This window comes from Mustela lutreola, chromosome 8 (genome assembly GCF_030435805.1).
Source record: "Mustela lutreola isolate mMusLut2 chromosome 8, mMusLut2.pri, whole genome shotgun sequence".
Taxonomy (NCBI): Eukaryota; Metazoa; Chordata; class Mammalia; order Carnivora; family Mustelidae; genus Mustela; species Mustela lutreola.
This window is the reverse complement of record NC_081297.1, coordinates 126,643,783-126,657,329: the sequence shown is the minus strand read 5'-3', so window position 1 is coordinate 126,657,329 and position 13,547 is coordinate 126,643,783. Positions and strand designations below refer to the sequence as shown.

The window sequence follows — 13,547 nt, the reverse complement described above, 5'->3', positions numbered from 1 at the left end:
GTGGCTCCAGACTGCTCTATGTGGCTTTTGTTTCCTGAAGGCTTTCAACTCCACTTTGGGAGATGAAAATGGTGGTATCCTGATCCCTAGCCCTGGAGCTGAAATTTTGTGCCCCCATTCTTCAATGAGCCCTCACAGAAAAGCAGTCAATCACTCATCTCTCTGGTTTCCATCCACGCTCTGTGTTCACCCAGCCTGTGACCTGGCATATTTATCTCAGCCACACAACCCCCTTTCAAGTTTCTAAACTTGACAGACTCCTGCAGCTCACACCCACACCACTCCTCCCAGGGAAGGGAAGGGGATCTCCACTCAGTTCTGCCTCTTGGTGAGTGCCTGCTCAGAGAGTGGTCACCCAACCATGGAGCAGTTCCCAGTTTATGAAAACACCAAGCAGAAGACTTACTCCTGGGCTTGCTAATTGCAGTCAGCTTACCCATTATACTTGGGAACTCAAAATATTGGGAGTAGCATGTTGTAACAAAAAAACCACAAAGCCAGAAATCAAGAAACTGAATTTTAGCTGATTTTGCTACTAATTAGACATAGGGTAAAGTATAGCTTCTCAATAAAGTTTGGAGATTGGATTAGTTAGTCCTTAAATTCTCCTTCAGTCCTGATTAAGAATAGTTTCATTTAGGGGCGCCTGGGTGGCTCAGTGGGTTAAAGCCTCTGCCTTTGGCTCAGGTCATGATCCCAGGGTCCTGGGATCGAGCCCCACATCAGGCTCTCTGCTCAGCAGGGAGCCTGCTTCCTCCTCTCTCTCTGCCTGCTGCTCTGCCTACTTGTGATCTCCGTTTGTCAAGTAAATAAATAAAATCTTAAAAAAAAAAAAAAGAATAGTTTCATTTATATCAAACAGTAAAGTAAGATGGTGGTTTAGTGAAAATAAATAGCAAAATGTTATCTCCTAAAGAAAGGCAAGCATTTTAAAACCCCAAACCAGTAGCTTAATAGTCTAAATCTAGAATACAGTTTGCTAGGCACCAAATAATAATCAGATAGTCAAGTGGATCATGGAGGCATTTCTAATTTAGCACTACCTGAATGATTTCCTTGAGATTTGAGGAAATTTGAAGTAACTGAAGAAAACTAAAACTATTAAGAGAACATTATCATCAGTGGTTCTCAGGATCACTCACATGCCCTGTGGAAAATACAACTGCCTGGCTCCATCATAAAAATTCTGATCCAGGAAAACTAAAGAGGGGACTCAGGAGGGCCTGGGTGGCTCAGTCAGTTAAGCATCTGCCTTCAGCTCAGGTCATGATCCCAGGGTCTTGGGATCAAGCCCTGCATTAAGCTTTCTGCTCAGCGCAAAGTCTGCTTCTCCCTCTGCCTCTGCCTGCCACTCTGCCTAGTTGTGCTCTCTCTGTGTCAAAGAAATAAAATCTTAAAATAAAGTTGGACTCAACTATATTCTTCATAAGCCCCACAGATTTTAGTGTATACAACCATCTAAGAATCACTGTTACGTGAACCATACCTGCAGATTTATTGGTCAGTTTACTTAGTTATTAATTACAGAATTGCAACTACATGGCTATACTTGTTTAATTTATCACATAACTTCTCACTTAAAAAAAAAAAAAACCTGGTGATGGTGATGGGGATGATGATGATGATAGTGATGACCATGACAATGACAATGATAACAGTTAACATTGATTAAGCATATATTATTAGCCAGACATCAAGCTACATGCTCTCTCTATATAATCTCTTTAAAACAGCACAATAACAATAACTCCTCACAATAACCCCAGGAGACAGGTATCATTATTATTACTGTTGTTGTTGTTATTATTATTACTGTCATCAGCCGGCCCAATATAACACAGTTAATGGGTGGGAATGCCAGGATTCCAACTCAAGCAAATTGACTTCAGAGCCCAAACTATCAGCTGCTACCTTAAAGGGCCTCAATAAATGGTACATTCCCAACTAGAGCTGTTAATAACAATAACCATCATTTCATAGTACACCTACTATGTGCTAACCTCTGTTAAACATGTAATCTCACTGAATTCTCAAAGCATTTGTGTCAGTTAAGTATGTCTATCCCTGTCTCACAGATGGAGAAACCACCTGAGAGATGGGATCACATAGCTGTGATGTGGCAGAACTCAAAGTTTGGGTCAGATCTGCTGACTCCTAAGCCTATTCTCTTTTGGCTACGTCATATTGCCTCTCAAGTTATCAGTGGCCAGAACCCCAATTCCTATCCATTTTCTCCTTTTCCTGGGATTTTAACCTTATCCTGTCTGGATTGGTCATTTTCCAAGATACCAGTGACTCTAGAAGTGTATTGTCCATTATATCTGCTTCTGAAGACCAAACATTGTAAGGCTAAGTTTTAATTTTCCCAGCCTTCTACAGCAGTGGTTTCCAAATTTTCTTTTCACTACTCAACCTTATCAGTAAAACATTTTGAACAGAAATCCCACCATACAAGTATTAATTCATAAATTATATAATATGTATTAATATATACTGATGTATTATGTATTTAATCAAACATGAAGAAGTAGGGGCACCTGGGTGGCTCAGTGGGTTAAGCCTCTGCCTTCGGCTCAGGTCATGACCTCAGGGTCCTCGAATCAAGCCCCTCATCAGGCTCTCTGCTCAGCAGGGAGCCTGCTTCCCCCCCCCCACCACCTCCTGGTCTGCCTCTGCCTACTCTTTTGATTTCTCTTTCTCTGTCAAATAAATAAATAAAATCTTAAAAAAAAAAAAAAGAAAGAAAAAGAAAGAAAGAAAGGAAAGAAAAGGTAGAACTTTTTTTCTTTTCTTTTTTTTTCTTTTTTTTTTTTTTTTAAGTAGGCTCCACACTGGGCCTCATCACCCTGAGATCAAGACCTGAGCTGAGAGCAAAAGTCAGACACTAACCAACTGAGCCACCCAGGTGCCCCACAAATACAACATTTTTTAAATGAGATTTTTAAAGCCTAAACATACAAGTATTTCTAATATTTTCTTCTGACATCCTACTTTAGGGACCATTACTTTAAGAAACTCTCACTAGGTCTAATGACCAGAGTCAGCAATCACAATTTAAAAGTTATAAAGCTCATCATCAAGACAGCATGGTACTGGCACAAAAACAGACACATAGATCAATGGAACAGAATAGAGAGCCCAGAAATAGACCCTCAACTCTATGGTCAACTAATCTTCGACAAAGCAGGAAAGAATGTCCAATGGAAAAAAGACAGCCTCTTCAATAAATGGTGCTGGGAAAATTGGACAGCCACATGCGGAAAAATGAAATTGGACCATTTCCTTACACCACACACAAAAATAGACTCAAAATGAATGAAGGACCTCAATGTGCGAAAGGAATCCATCAAAATCCTTGAGGAGAACACAGGCAGCAACCTCTTCGACCTCAGCTGCAGCAACATCTTCCTAGAAACATCGCCAAAGGCAAGGGAAGCAAGGGCAAAAATGAACTCTTGGGATTTCATCAAGATCAAAAGCTTTTGCACAGCAAAGGAAACAGTTAACAAAATCAAAAGACAACTGACAGAATGGGAGAAAATATTTGCAAACAACATATCAGATAAAGGACTAGTGTCCAAAATCTATAAAGAACTTAGCAAACTCAACACCCAAAGAACAAATAATCCAATCAAGAAATGGGCAGAGGACATGAACAGACATTTCTGCAAAGAAGACATCCAGATAGCCAACAGATACATGAGAAAGTGCTCCATATCACTTGGCATCAGGGAAATACAAATCAAAACCACAATGAGATATCACCTCACACCAGTCAGAATGGCTAAAATCAACAAGTCAGGAAATGACAGATGCTGGCAAGGATGCGGAGAAAGGGGAACCCTCCTACACTGTTGGTGGGAATGCAAGCTGGTGCAGCCACTCTGGAAAACAGCATGGAGGTTCCTCATAATGTTGAAAATAGAACTGCCCTATGACCCAGCAATTGCACTACTGGGTATTTACCCTAAAGATACAAACGTAGTGATCCAAAAGGGCACGTGCTCCCGAATGTTTATAGCAGCAATGTCCACAATAGCCAAACTATGGAAAGAACCTAGATGTCCATCAACAGATGAATGGATCAAGAAGATGTGGTATATATACACAATGGAATACTATGCAGCCATCAAAAGAAATGAAATCTTGCCATTTGCGACAACATGGATGGAACTAGAGCGTATCATGCTTAGCGAAATAAGTCAAGCAGAGAAAGACAACTATCATATGATCTCCCTGATATGAGGAAGTGGTGATGCAACATGGGGGCTTAAGTGGGTAGAAGAAGAATCAATGAAACAGGATGGAATTGGGAGGGAGACAAACCATAAGTGACTCTTAATCTCACAAAACAAACTGAGGGTTGCTGGGGGCAGGGGGGTTGGGAGAAGGGGGTGGGATTATGGACATTGGGGAGGGTGTGTGCTTTGGTGAGTGTTGTGAAGTGTGTATACCTGGTGATTCACAGACCTGTACCCCTGGGGATAAAAATATATGTTTATAAAAAATAAAAAATTTTTAAAAAAGTTATAAAGCTCTAAGACAGCAGCTCCTAACTTGCCTGAGTTGAAAAACTGTTTAAAAGATAGAATCTCAAGCCCCACTCCCAAAAATCTTAGAACATGTGAACACGCCAGTTGAGACTGACGCTACATATGGAATCACCACACTAAGAGACCCAAGCCCCAGCCAGAGGACCACAGGATCAGTGATAACAGTGATTACATCTGTAGGGTCATAATATTATCACCTCTCCCTCCCTGGGTTCATCCCTAACAATCTCCTCTGTGATAAACTCTGACACATAAGATTTCATTTATCCTTCTGATCTCTGTTTTAATTAGAGAGGAGAAATTACTTATGCCTACTCTTTGGTTTTTAGATGGAAAAGAAGAGTTTCCAAGGATTTTTCCCACTAGGAAGACTATCCCAGATAACAACAGACAACTTTCCTGGGTGGGTTGGTTCTCTATCCCTTAAAAGAAAGCTCCCCATTCTTCCTAAAGTAGCAATGCATGCAGAAAATAGCTTATTTTTTTTTAAAGATTTTATTTATTTATTTGACAGAGAGAGACCCAGCGAGAGAAGAAGCACAGGCAGGGGGAGTGGGAGAAGAATCAGGTCCCTCACTGAGCAGGGAGCCCGATATGGGGCTTGATCCCAAGGCCCTGAGATCATGACCTGGGCTGAAGGTAGAGGCTTAACTGACTGAGCCACCCAGGAGCTCCAGAAAATAGCTTTTAGAACCATCTGGCTAGGCTCAATTTAGAATGCCTTTAATTATTTCTTGCCTAGTACCTTTGGGTTACATTTGTGTTCAAAATATTATTACCACTTCTAAAATAAATGGTTTCTTTTAAGATTTTCTTTATTTAGTTGTGTGTGTGTGTGTGTGTTAGAGAGAGAGAGAGAGCAAGCCCATGAGTGGGGAGGGGACAGAGAGGGAGGGAGAAGCAGGTTCCCGGCTGAGCAGGGAACCCCAAAAGTGGGGCTCAATTCCAGGACCCTGGGATCATGACCTGAGCCAAAGGCAGATGCTTAACTAACTGAGCCATCCAGGTGCCCCAATCAAATTAATTAATAAAAAATTTATTTTAGGGGTACCTGGGTGGTTCAGTTAGTTAAGTATCTGCCTTTGGCTCAGGTTATGATCCCAGGGTCCTAGGATCAAGACCCACACGGGGGCTCCCTGCTCAGCGGAGAGCCTGCTTCTCCCTCTCCTGCTCCCTCTGCTTATGCTCTCTCTCTGTCAACAAATAAATGAAATCTTTAAAACAAAAAACAAAAAATAGTAATAATTAATTTAATTCACACAGCTATGTGTGTGTGTGTGTGTGCATGTGCATCCACACTGTAAATGACTAAGGAAGAATACAACCATGCTATCTCTTCCCAGGGCCATGTCTTAATAAATAGACTGTATCCACTTGAAAATGGTTTATCAAATGTTTGTTTGCATAAGCCATTGTGTTTTAGCATATCATGAGGAGATTTTCACTAAACCAGCTGATTAGCATTCATTAAAATAGATTAAAGGATCTACTCTGCTTCTCAGACCCCCTCTGACCAACCTCAATTAACACCCTTTACTTCCATCTTTCTTGCCTGACTTGGTATGAATTCCTAGTCTACCTTTGGTCACAAGTCTCTGTCTCTTTCTCCACCTTCTAAACCCCTGCCCAAATGACATGAGTGATCATATCAGGTCAACAGCTACAAGTGGAGAGTTGCAAATGGAGCAATGGTGGCTTCATGGCAGTGGGACAGGACTCCAAGCCAATTTATTCCCCAAATATATGCCTGTGTCCATTTCTTTAAAAAGACTAGAAAGATAAATTTTAAAATATTTGTAATGATCTGTAATAAAATTTCAGGTAAAAATTTTCCACATTTTCTACAATAAGCATTCTTTTACTTGTATATCAATATACACATATATTTTGGTTTGTTGAAAGACTGAGAAATGATTTTATTGTGAAAGTATGTTTTGGTCCCTAAATCACTTTAATTTGAAAACCCATGTAAATGGAACTTTCAACATTTTATTACAGAGACTACTCAGTGTATATTTATATTATTATTCATAGTACTAAATTATCAAGTTTATTTAAGCCATGTTCATTTACATAGACACAAACAATATTCCTATGTTTTTATTCCATCTGATTTTCTTATTATTAGAGTATATGTGAGAATAATGAAGAAGAAAATATTCTCTGACATCGAGTACTGAAGAGTAATAATAGTAAGCATTCAAAGGAACCACTAATAATAATATTGTTTCTTCTATAGGAAAAGATAAATTTTAAGACAGTAAATCATAACAAATAGGTGTTCTTTGCTATGTAGTGATACAACTTGGGTTTCCCATGATCCTGTATTAACTGTCTTTATATTAAACAGTATCAGCTTATATAATTCTTTGGGCTATAAATTAGCAGCTCTAAAAATTATGAAAAGGATAGTTACAGCTTTTTATATATGACACCTCAAGTTTCTAAGTTTTTTAGAAGCAGCAAAGAGGAAATAGAAATTTTCAAACAGATATATTAAAGTGTTGATTTTTAGAATTCTGAATGGCCCATCTCTTCATGGGATTTATGCCATTGAAAACACAGATAAACCACAGAAGAAAAGCACCATCCGTCTAATTATTCCAGTGAGGGTGAGACAGAGAAAGGGAGGGGAGAGCTTCCACACAACAACTCAGCTTCAAGCCTTCATGTGTTGTTGGGATATAACAGCATGAACATTTTTAACACATCCACAAAAGATATTCCTCTGACAAGTTATTTAAAAGATTAGTGCCAGATACTGCAGGGTGGGTATGAAAGTGAAGCCTGAGCTTATTTGGTTTAGTGTGGGTCTTTAAATTGAGCTATCACATATAATAATATATTTTTTCCTAACTATGCAACATGGACAAAAAGGGCAGGGAAGCTTAAAAGAGCTATTCATGAGAACAGAATCTGAGCTCTGAGTCAACTGTTTACACATTGCAAATGTATTTCATGCACTTTAATACACCACCACCCCTGGTGGTGATGTCTGCCAAGCTCCAGACTGTCTTAAGTTAAGGACCCAAAGAAGTTGACCGTGAGCTTTAAAATGTCCCCAAATGCACTGTTCTCCCAGGTGAAAAGGAAACACCTGGATTTGGGACTAACCCTTCTCATAAATCTGCAGCTTATGCACTTTGAACTTGGAATCTCTTCCTTCTCCTTATACAGATGGTATCATAACTGGAAAGGGTTTCCCAGATAAAAAGCAAACATGATTCAAGGTTGAGACCTTATTAGCATTTCCAAAGGGCTATGAAAAGCCTCTATTCTCTCTCCCCTGCCAAGTAAATTTTGTTTTGCTGAGCTTTGGCACTGCTCCTCTGTTGTCATGGTGGGGCATTATTGTCACAGCTGTCTCAGGGGGTGCTGCCTTGAATATGTTTAGAAAATAACACACAAATAAGAAACATGACATTTGCTATACAACCACACCTACTACTGCAAGACTCCAAGTTGGCAATATATGCATCACTTTGTACTTGTAAAACAGTGAATCCAAGAAGGTGAAATTAAGCAAATGAATGAATGTATTTACTACAAAGAACATAAAGAGAGTACAGATTCCTTCACTAAAGAAATAAAGCAAAACAGAGAAAGAGCACTTTGAAGATCTACTTTTTAACATGAACAATTAATGCAAACTCAAAAATCTCAAAAATAATTATATACCATTCCTCCCAATTGCCTGTTTCACTTAGTGATTTTCTTTCAAAATGACAAGTTATTTTGTCTTAATTACCTTGCTCTTCAGAAAACAGTGGGCTGTAAGCAGCATGAAAGGAATTATTGCACTATTTGCAATTTCATATTGATCATGAATTTTTTAAAAAGATACTTAGGAAAATAGATAATAGTACATACAATTGAGTAAAATGAGATGAGTAAAACAGGAGTATGTTATGCAACATACTGGAATTTCCTTTACAAGTATGCTGCCTTTAGGATATTTATGTTTAACCAGAACTGCAGGTAGGAGCCTGCAGCTACCTAACGCGCATTTAATGAAATGTTGTTCATTAAATCTTTCCTAGTAAATAACTTGCTCAGAGTTATTTAACATCTCCTAACATTAACAAATTTAACATCTCCTAACTACTTCCATAATGATTTCGGGTTTAAAAATAAAAACAAAGAAACTTTAGTTGCCACTTCTGACATCTTCAGAATCGAGGGAAATGAGAGCATTTCCCCATATCATCACAGATTTGCCATGGGATTTTGAAAGTTATTTTCCCAATCATCCCTTCTTTCTGTAGAAATAATTGTGATTAAAATAAAGTAACAATGCTTCCAGTGTATCATGATCAGAAGTATTTAGGGAATTCTTACAGTAAGATACAGGTACATTAAGATACTGATTTGAGGGGTACCTGGGTAGCTCAGTCGGTTAAGTGGCAGCCTTCAGCTGGGGTCATGATCCCAGGGTCCTGGAATCAAGACCCATGTCAGGCTCCCTGCTCAGAGGAGAGCATGCTTTTCCCTCTCCCTCTGTCTGCCTCTCTGCCTACTTGTGGTCCCTAACTCTTCATCAGATAAGTAAATAAAATCTTAAAAAAGAAAAAAGATATTTGTTTGAACACCAAAATCCAACATAACAGTGACTTAAATAAGAATAAAGACTTAATGCTCCATATGAAAGTCTGAGCTAGTAGATGAAGAGAAATTTAGGGTGGTTTTCTTCCATGAAGTCATCCAGGGGCCTAGATTTCATCTGTCTCATTGTTCTATTAGATCCGGGATAGAGACGTTATAGCTGGTTGTAAATAAAACTTTATTGGAACACAACCGTGTTCCAATACAATTGAATAAGTATTTTTTGTAGCTGCTTTTAAACTATGATGGCAGATTTGAGTAGTTATGATAGAAACTCTATGCCATGTAAGTCAAAGTATTTCTTATCATGCCCTTTAAGGAAATTTGCCAATTCCTGCAAAGAAAATTTACTAAATGCAGTTCCCAACCACACAGTCAAACGATTAACTACCACACCGCAGCCTGTGTGAAAGGGCAAAAAAGAGGAGTGAAGATATCTCCCGAAGAGCACAGATCTTCTCCTTTCACATCCCGCTGACCAAGACATAGCTCTATGGCCCACCCACCTATGTGCAGCTGAAAAATGTTATTTCTAGCTTGATAACCATGTGCCCAACTAAAATTTAGAGATTCTATTCCTAAAAGGAAGATTGAGAGAATGGCTATGAGGGACCAGTGAGCAGGATTTTCTACAAACCACCTCTCTGGCTGCCCAAGTGTTGCTATACACCCTTCTGATACATAAGAACACATTCAACTCCTCCTCAAGAGAACCAACACAACACCCCAGCCAGTTACCACACCCATTTCGGAGTCTCAGGTCTCTGAGCGTTAGGCAGTCCTAAGTCAGGTTTGGATGTGGTTCCTTTTGGAACAGTAACTCATAAACTGAGACATCCAGTATGCAGTGGTATGGCAAAGACATGATAGCCACAATAAAACTCCAGGTCAGAGAAGGGAAGGATGGGAAATACATAGTCGTTATGGTCAATAGCAACTGTCAAATCCTAATGAGTAGGAACTACAAAGATTCCCTGCCCTGGCAGAAAATAAGTGTTCCGGCCCATCTGATCAGCCTGGTTCTGCTATCTGAGGGATTCTTTCACACTCATTGTCCTCTGTAGCCACATCTGAAGTCAGTTGTGGAGACTAGGTCCTTCTTGGAGAAAAATTTTCCCAGCCTGTTTCCTACTGATGTGGACTTGGAGCCTAGGGGTTATAACATCATAGTTTCACGGCTTCTTGCAGACATTGAAGAGGTTTCTCTAAGTGCTGCCCCTGGAATTCTACAGTGCACAAACTGGGCTGTATGTGATGACCCTAATTCCAATCGAAGTCAAATCAGAGCAGGGCAAGAGACCCACTGGAAGACAGGTAGAAACAGTTTAGTCTAGTGAGCCCAGCTTCCTAAGAAGAATTGAAAGTCAGAGTGCTGGCTCCAAGTGCTTTGCAGCTGATGTCAGAATTCATCCCGAACTAGCCACAACAGAGCTGTGAGTGCACCTGTGGGGGAAATGGCTGGGGGCTTGTAAGTTAAGTAGAGCTCTACTTTGGAGATCCAGAGAATTTTTACCAGAGTCCAGCCCTAACTGAACACTACCCAGAGAGAGAGAGAACATTTTCTCCTCTCTGTTCCTCACCTTTAATACAATGATATGTCATCAATATAAAAATTCTACCCTTCCCTCCAAGCAAAGTAAAAATGCCCCTTTTCTATGGGATCTTCTCATATTCAGGTCAGAATTAATCAATTCCTCCTCAGGACTCCAGGAGCACTTAAAAAGTATGACCATTTAGTGGCTGATTACTATTACTTAATTTCCCTATGACTTATTTCCTTCTGGAAATAATAGTAAAGATTTCATAGAATTATTCTGAGAATTAGATCAATTAACATTTGAGAAACACTTGAACAACTCCTGTTAACAGGGGGAAGCACTGGATAAATTTTGGCTATGATTTATCAACATGAGCCAGCGAATTCCACTTTTTTTTTTTTTTTAAGATTTTATTTATTTATTTGACAGACAGAGATCACAAGTAGGCAGAGAGGCAGGCAGAGAGAGAGAGAGAGAAAGAGGGAAGCAGGCTTCCTGCGGAGCAGAGAGCCCGATGCGGAGCAGAGAGCCCGATGTGGGGCTCGATCCCAGGACCCTGAGATCACGACCGGAGCCGAAGGCAGCAGCCCAAACCACTGAGCCACCCAGGCGCCCCTCCACTTTTCATATAAGCAGTTTGGATTGGGTTTCTGTAATTTCCTACTTAAAGGGGCCTGATTCCGTTTTACTTTGTAAGATAAATCCCTCAACATAAGCTCATTTTTTAACTTCTAATTTCACCGAACTGTCCAGAAATTTGTTTTGAAGACGGAGGAAAACTAAAATTTTAAATTACATACTGATCCCGTTATGCCTTTATGTTGAACATGCAATGTGTTTGAACAAGGTATTGTTAGCTACCCAGCCGGATCCATTACCTTCCTTCAGAACCTTGATTGGTTCAAGTATATATCCCCATTTGCATTGTACAAACCTGAGTCACTTTCAGATAATCTTAAATTATTTAAAGCAACGGTTTTCAGTCAGGATGATTTTGCCTCCCAGGGGACATTTTGCAATGTCCAGGGACATTTTGGTTGTCACAACTGGTGGGAGGGTGCTACTGGATAAAAAAAACAGAGATGCCATTGAACATCCTATAATGCACAGCATAGCCCTTCACAACAATTACTCGGTACAAAATGCTACTACTGCCAAGATTAAGAAACCTTGTTCCTCTTATGAGGGGGATTAATATGTAATCATGTAATCCAATTCTAATCAATGAAATATGAGAAAGGTTCGTCAAAAAATGAAAAATAGAACTACTATAGGAGAGCCAGCAATCCCACTTCTGGATATATATCCAGAGTAGATAAAATCACTATCCTGAAAAGACATCCACATTCCCATGTTCATTGCAGAGTTACTCATAATAGCCAATGTATAGAAATCTAAGTGTTCTTTGACAGATGAAGGAATTTAAAAAGTGATAGAAATATAGGTATCATGGAGGTACCTGGATGGCTCAGTCAGTCAGGTGTCCAACTCTTGATCTCAGCTGAGGTCTTGATCTCAAGGTCATGAATAAGCTCTGCATTGGGCTCCACACTGGGCATGGAATCTATTTCAAAAAAAAAGAGAAAGACAGAGAAAGAAAGAAAAAAGGAAGGAAAGACGGTATCATGAAATATTGTATATATATTTAATATATATAGCATATATATAAAATATTATGTATATATATTTTATATGCAAATAGAACTCATAGAAACAAAGAAAAGTTGTTGCCAGCACTTTCTTTTTCAAAATGTAAGAGACAGTTGTTAATATTTTAGAATAGAATTTTCATGTAAACTCATAATTTTTCAGAAGGCAAGAGTACCAGAGCTAGAAGTGATTTCCTTAATCCAGACAGGTAGAGCCTTGTTTGACAAGAATCTCCATCTTAATCTTTTTCCAAAAAAATTTACTGGTACCTACAGGGAGACGTTAGCCCAAGGAATAGCTTGTAGCTTCACTTTAGCCTAAGATATTAGGAATATAAAACCCAGAGAAATAAAAGGAATTAAGGAACTCTAGCCAATGTACCTCCTTAGGAATGACTGTGGGGACAGATGATACTGACTTTGAGACGTGCTGATGACGTCATGACTGCACTGAGCATGAGCTACTTTCTGATGGGTGTGTCAGGAGCAGCGAAAAGGACATTTATAACCACAGATCAGTAAACTTGTTTTTAATGCACTTAATACCTCTGCCAGCTTTGACATTACATATTTTTATGCTTAAAATGAAAACTAGAATAATCTTTCAAGACTTTCCAAGCTTAAGACTGTCTCCTCCTTCCTTTTATTACTTCCCTTCCTCCTTTTTGGACTTGAATTTTGTCCGTTCACTTTGATTAGTGATTTTCAGTTTAAGCTCTGTATTTCATTCATTAATTCTTTCATTTATTTTTTTATAAAAATTGTATATGTTTAGCGGCGCCTGGGTGGCACAGTGGGTTAAGCCTCTGCCTTTGGCTCAGGTCATGATCCCAGGGTCCTGGGATTGAGCCCTAAATCTCTGCTCAGCAGGGAGCCTGCTTTCCCCCTCTCTCTGCCTGCCTGTCTCTCTCGGTCAAATAAATAAATAAAATCTTTTAAAAATTGTATATGTTGGGGCGCTTGGGTGGCTCAGGGGGTTAAAGCCTCTGCCTTTGGCTCAGGTCATGATCCCAGGGTCCTGGGATCGAGCTCCACATCAGGTTCTCTGCTCAGCAGGGAGCCTGCTTCCTCCTCTCTCTCTGCCTGCCTCTCTGCCTACTTGTGATCTCTATCTCTCAAATAAATAATTAAAATCTTTTTAAAAAATTGTATATGTTTAAATGAGGAACATGATATTTTAAGTATACATTATGAATATGAAATGA

At 39.4% G+C, this 13,547-nt stretch overlaps 1 long non-coding RNA gene across 1 annotated transcript in view; it reads right to left on the bottom strand.

Moving 5' to 3' along the window:
* Window positions 1-13,547, bottom strand: part of LOC131839286 (uncharacterized) — a 54,840-nt gene that overhangs the window by 27,437 nt on the left and 13,856 nt on the right. Inside the window, exon 2 of the long non-coding RNA XR_009356911.1 lies at window positions 12,153-12,257. This is a non-coding gene — a long non-coding RNA (uncharacterized LOC131839286). The remainder of the gene's footprint in view (window positions 1-12,152; window positions 12,258-13,547) is intronic.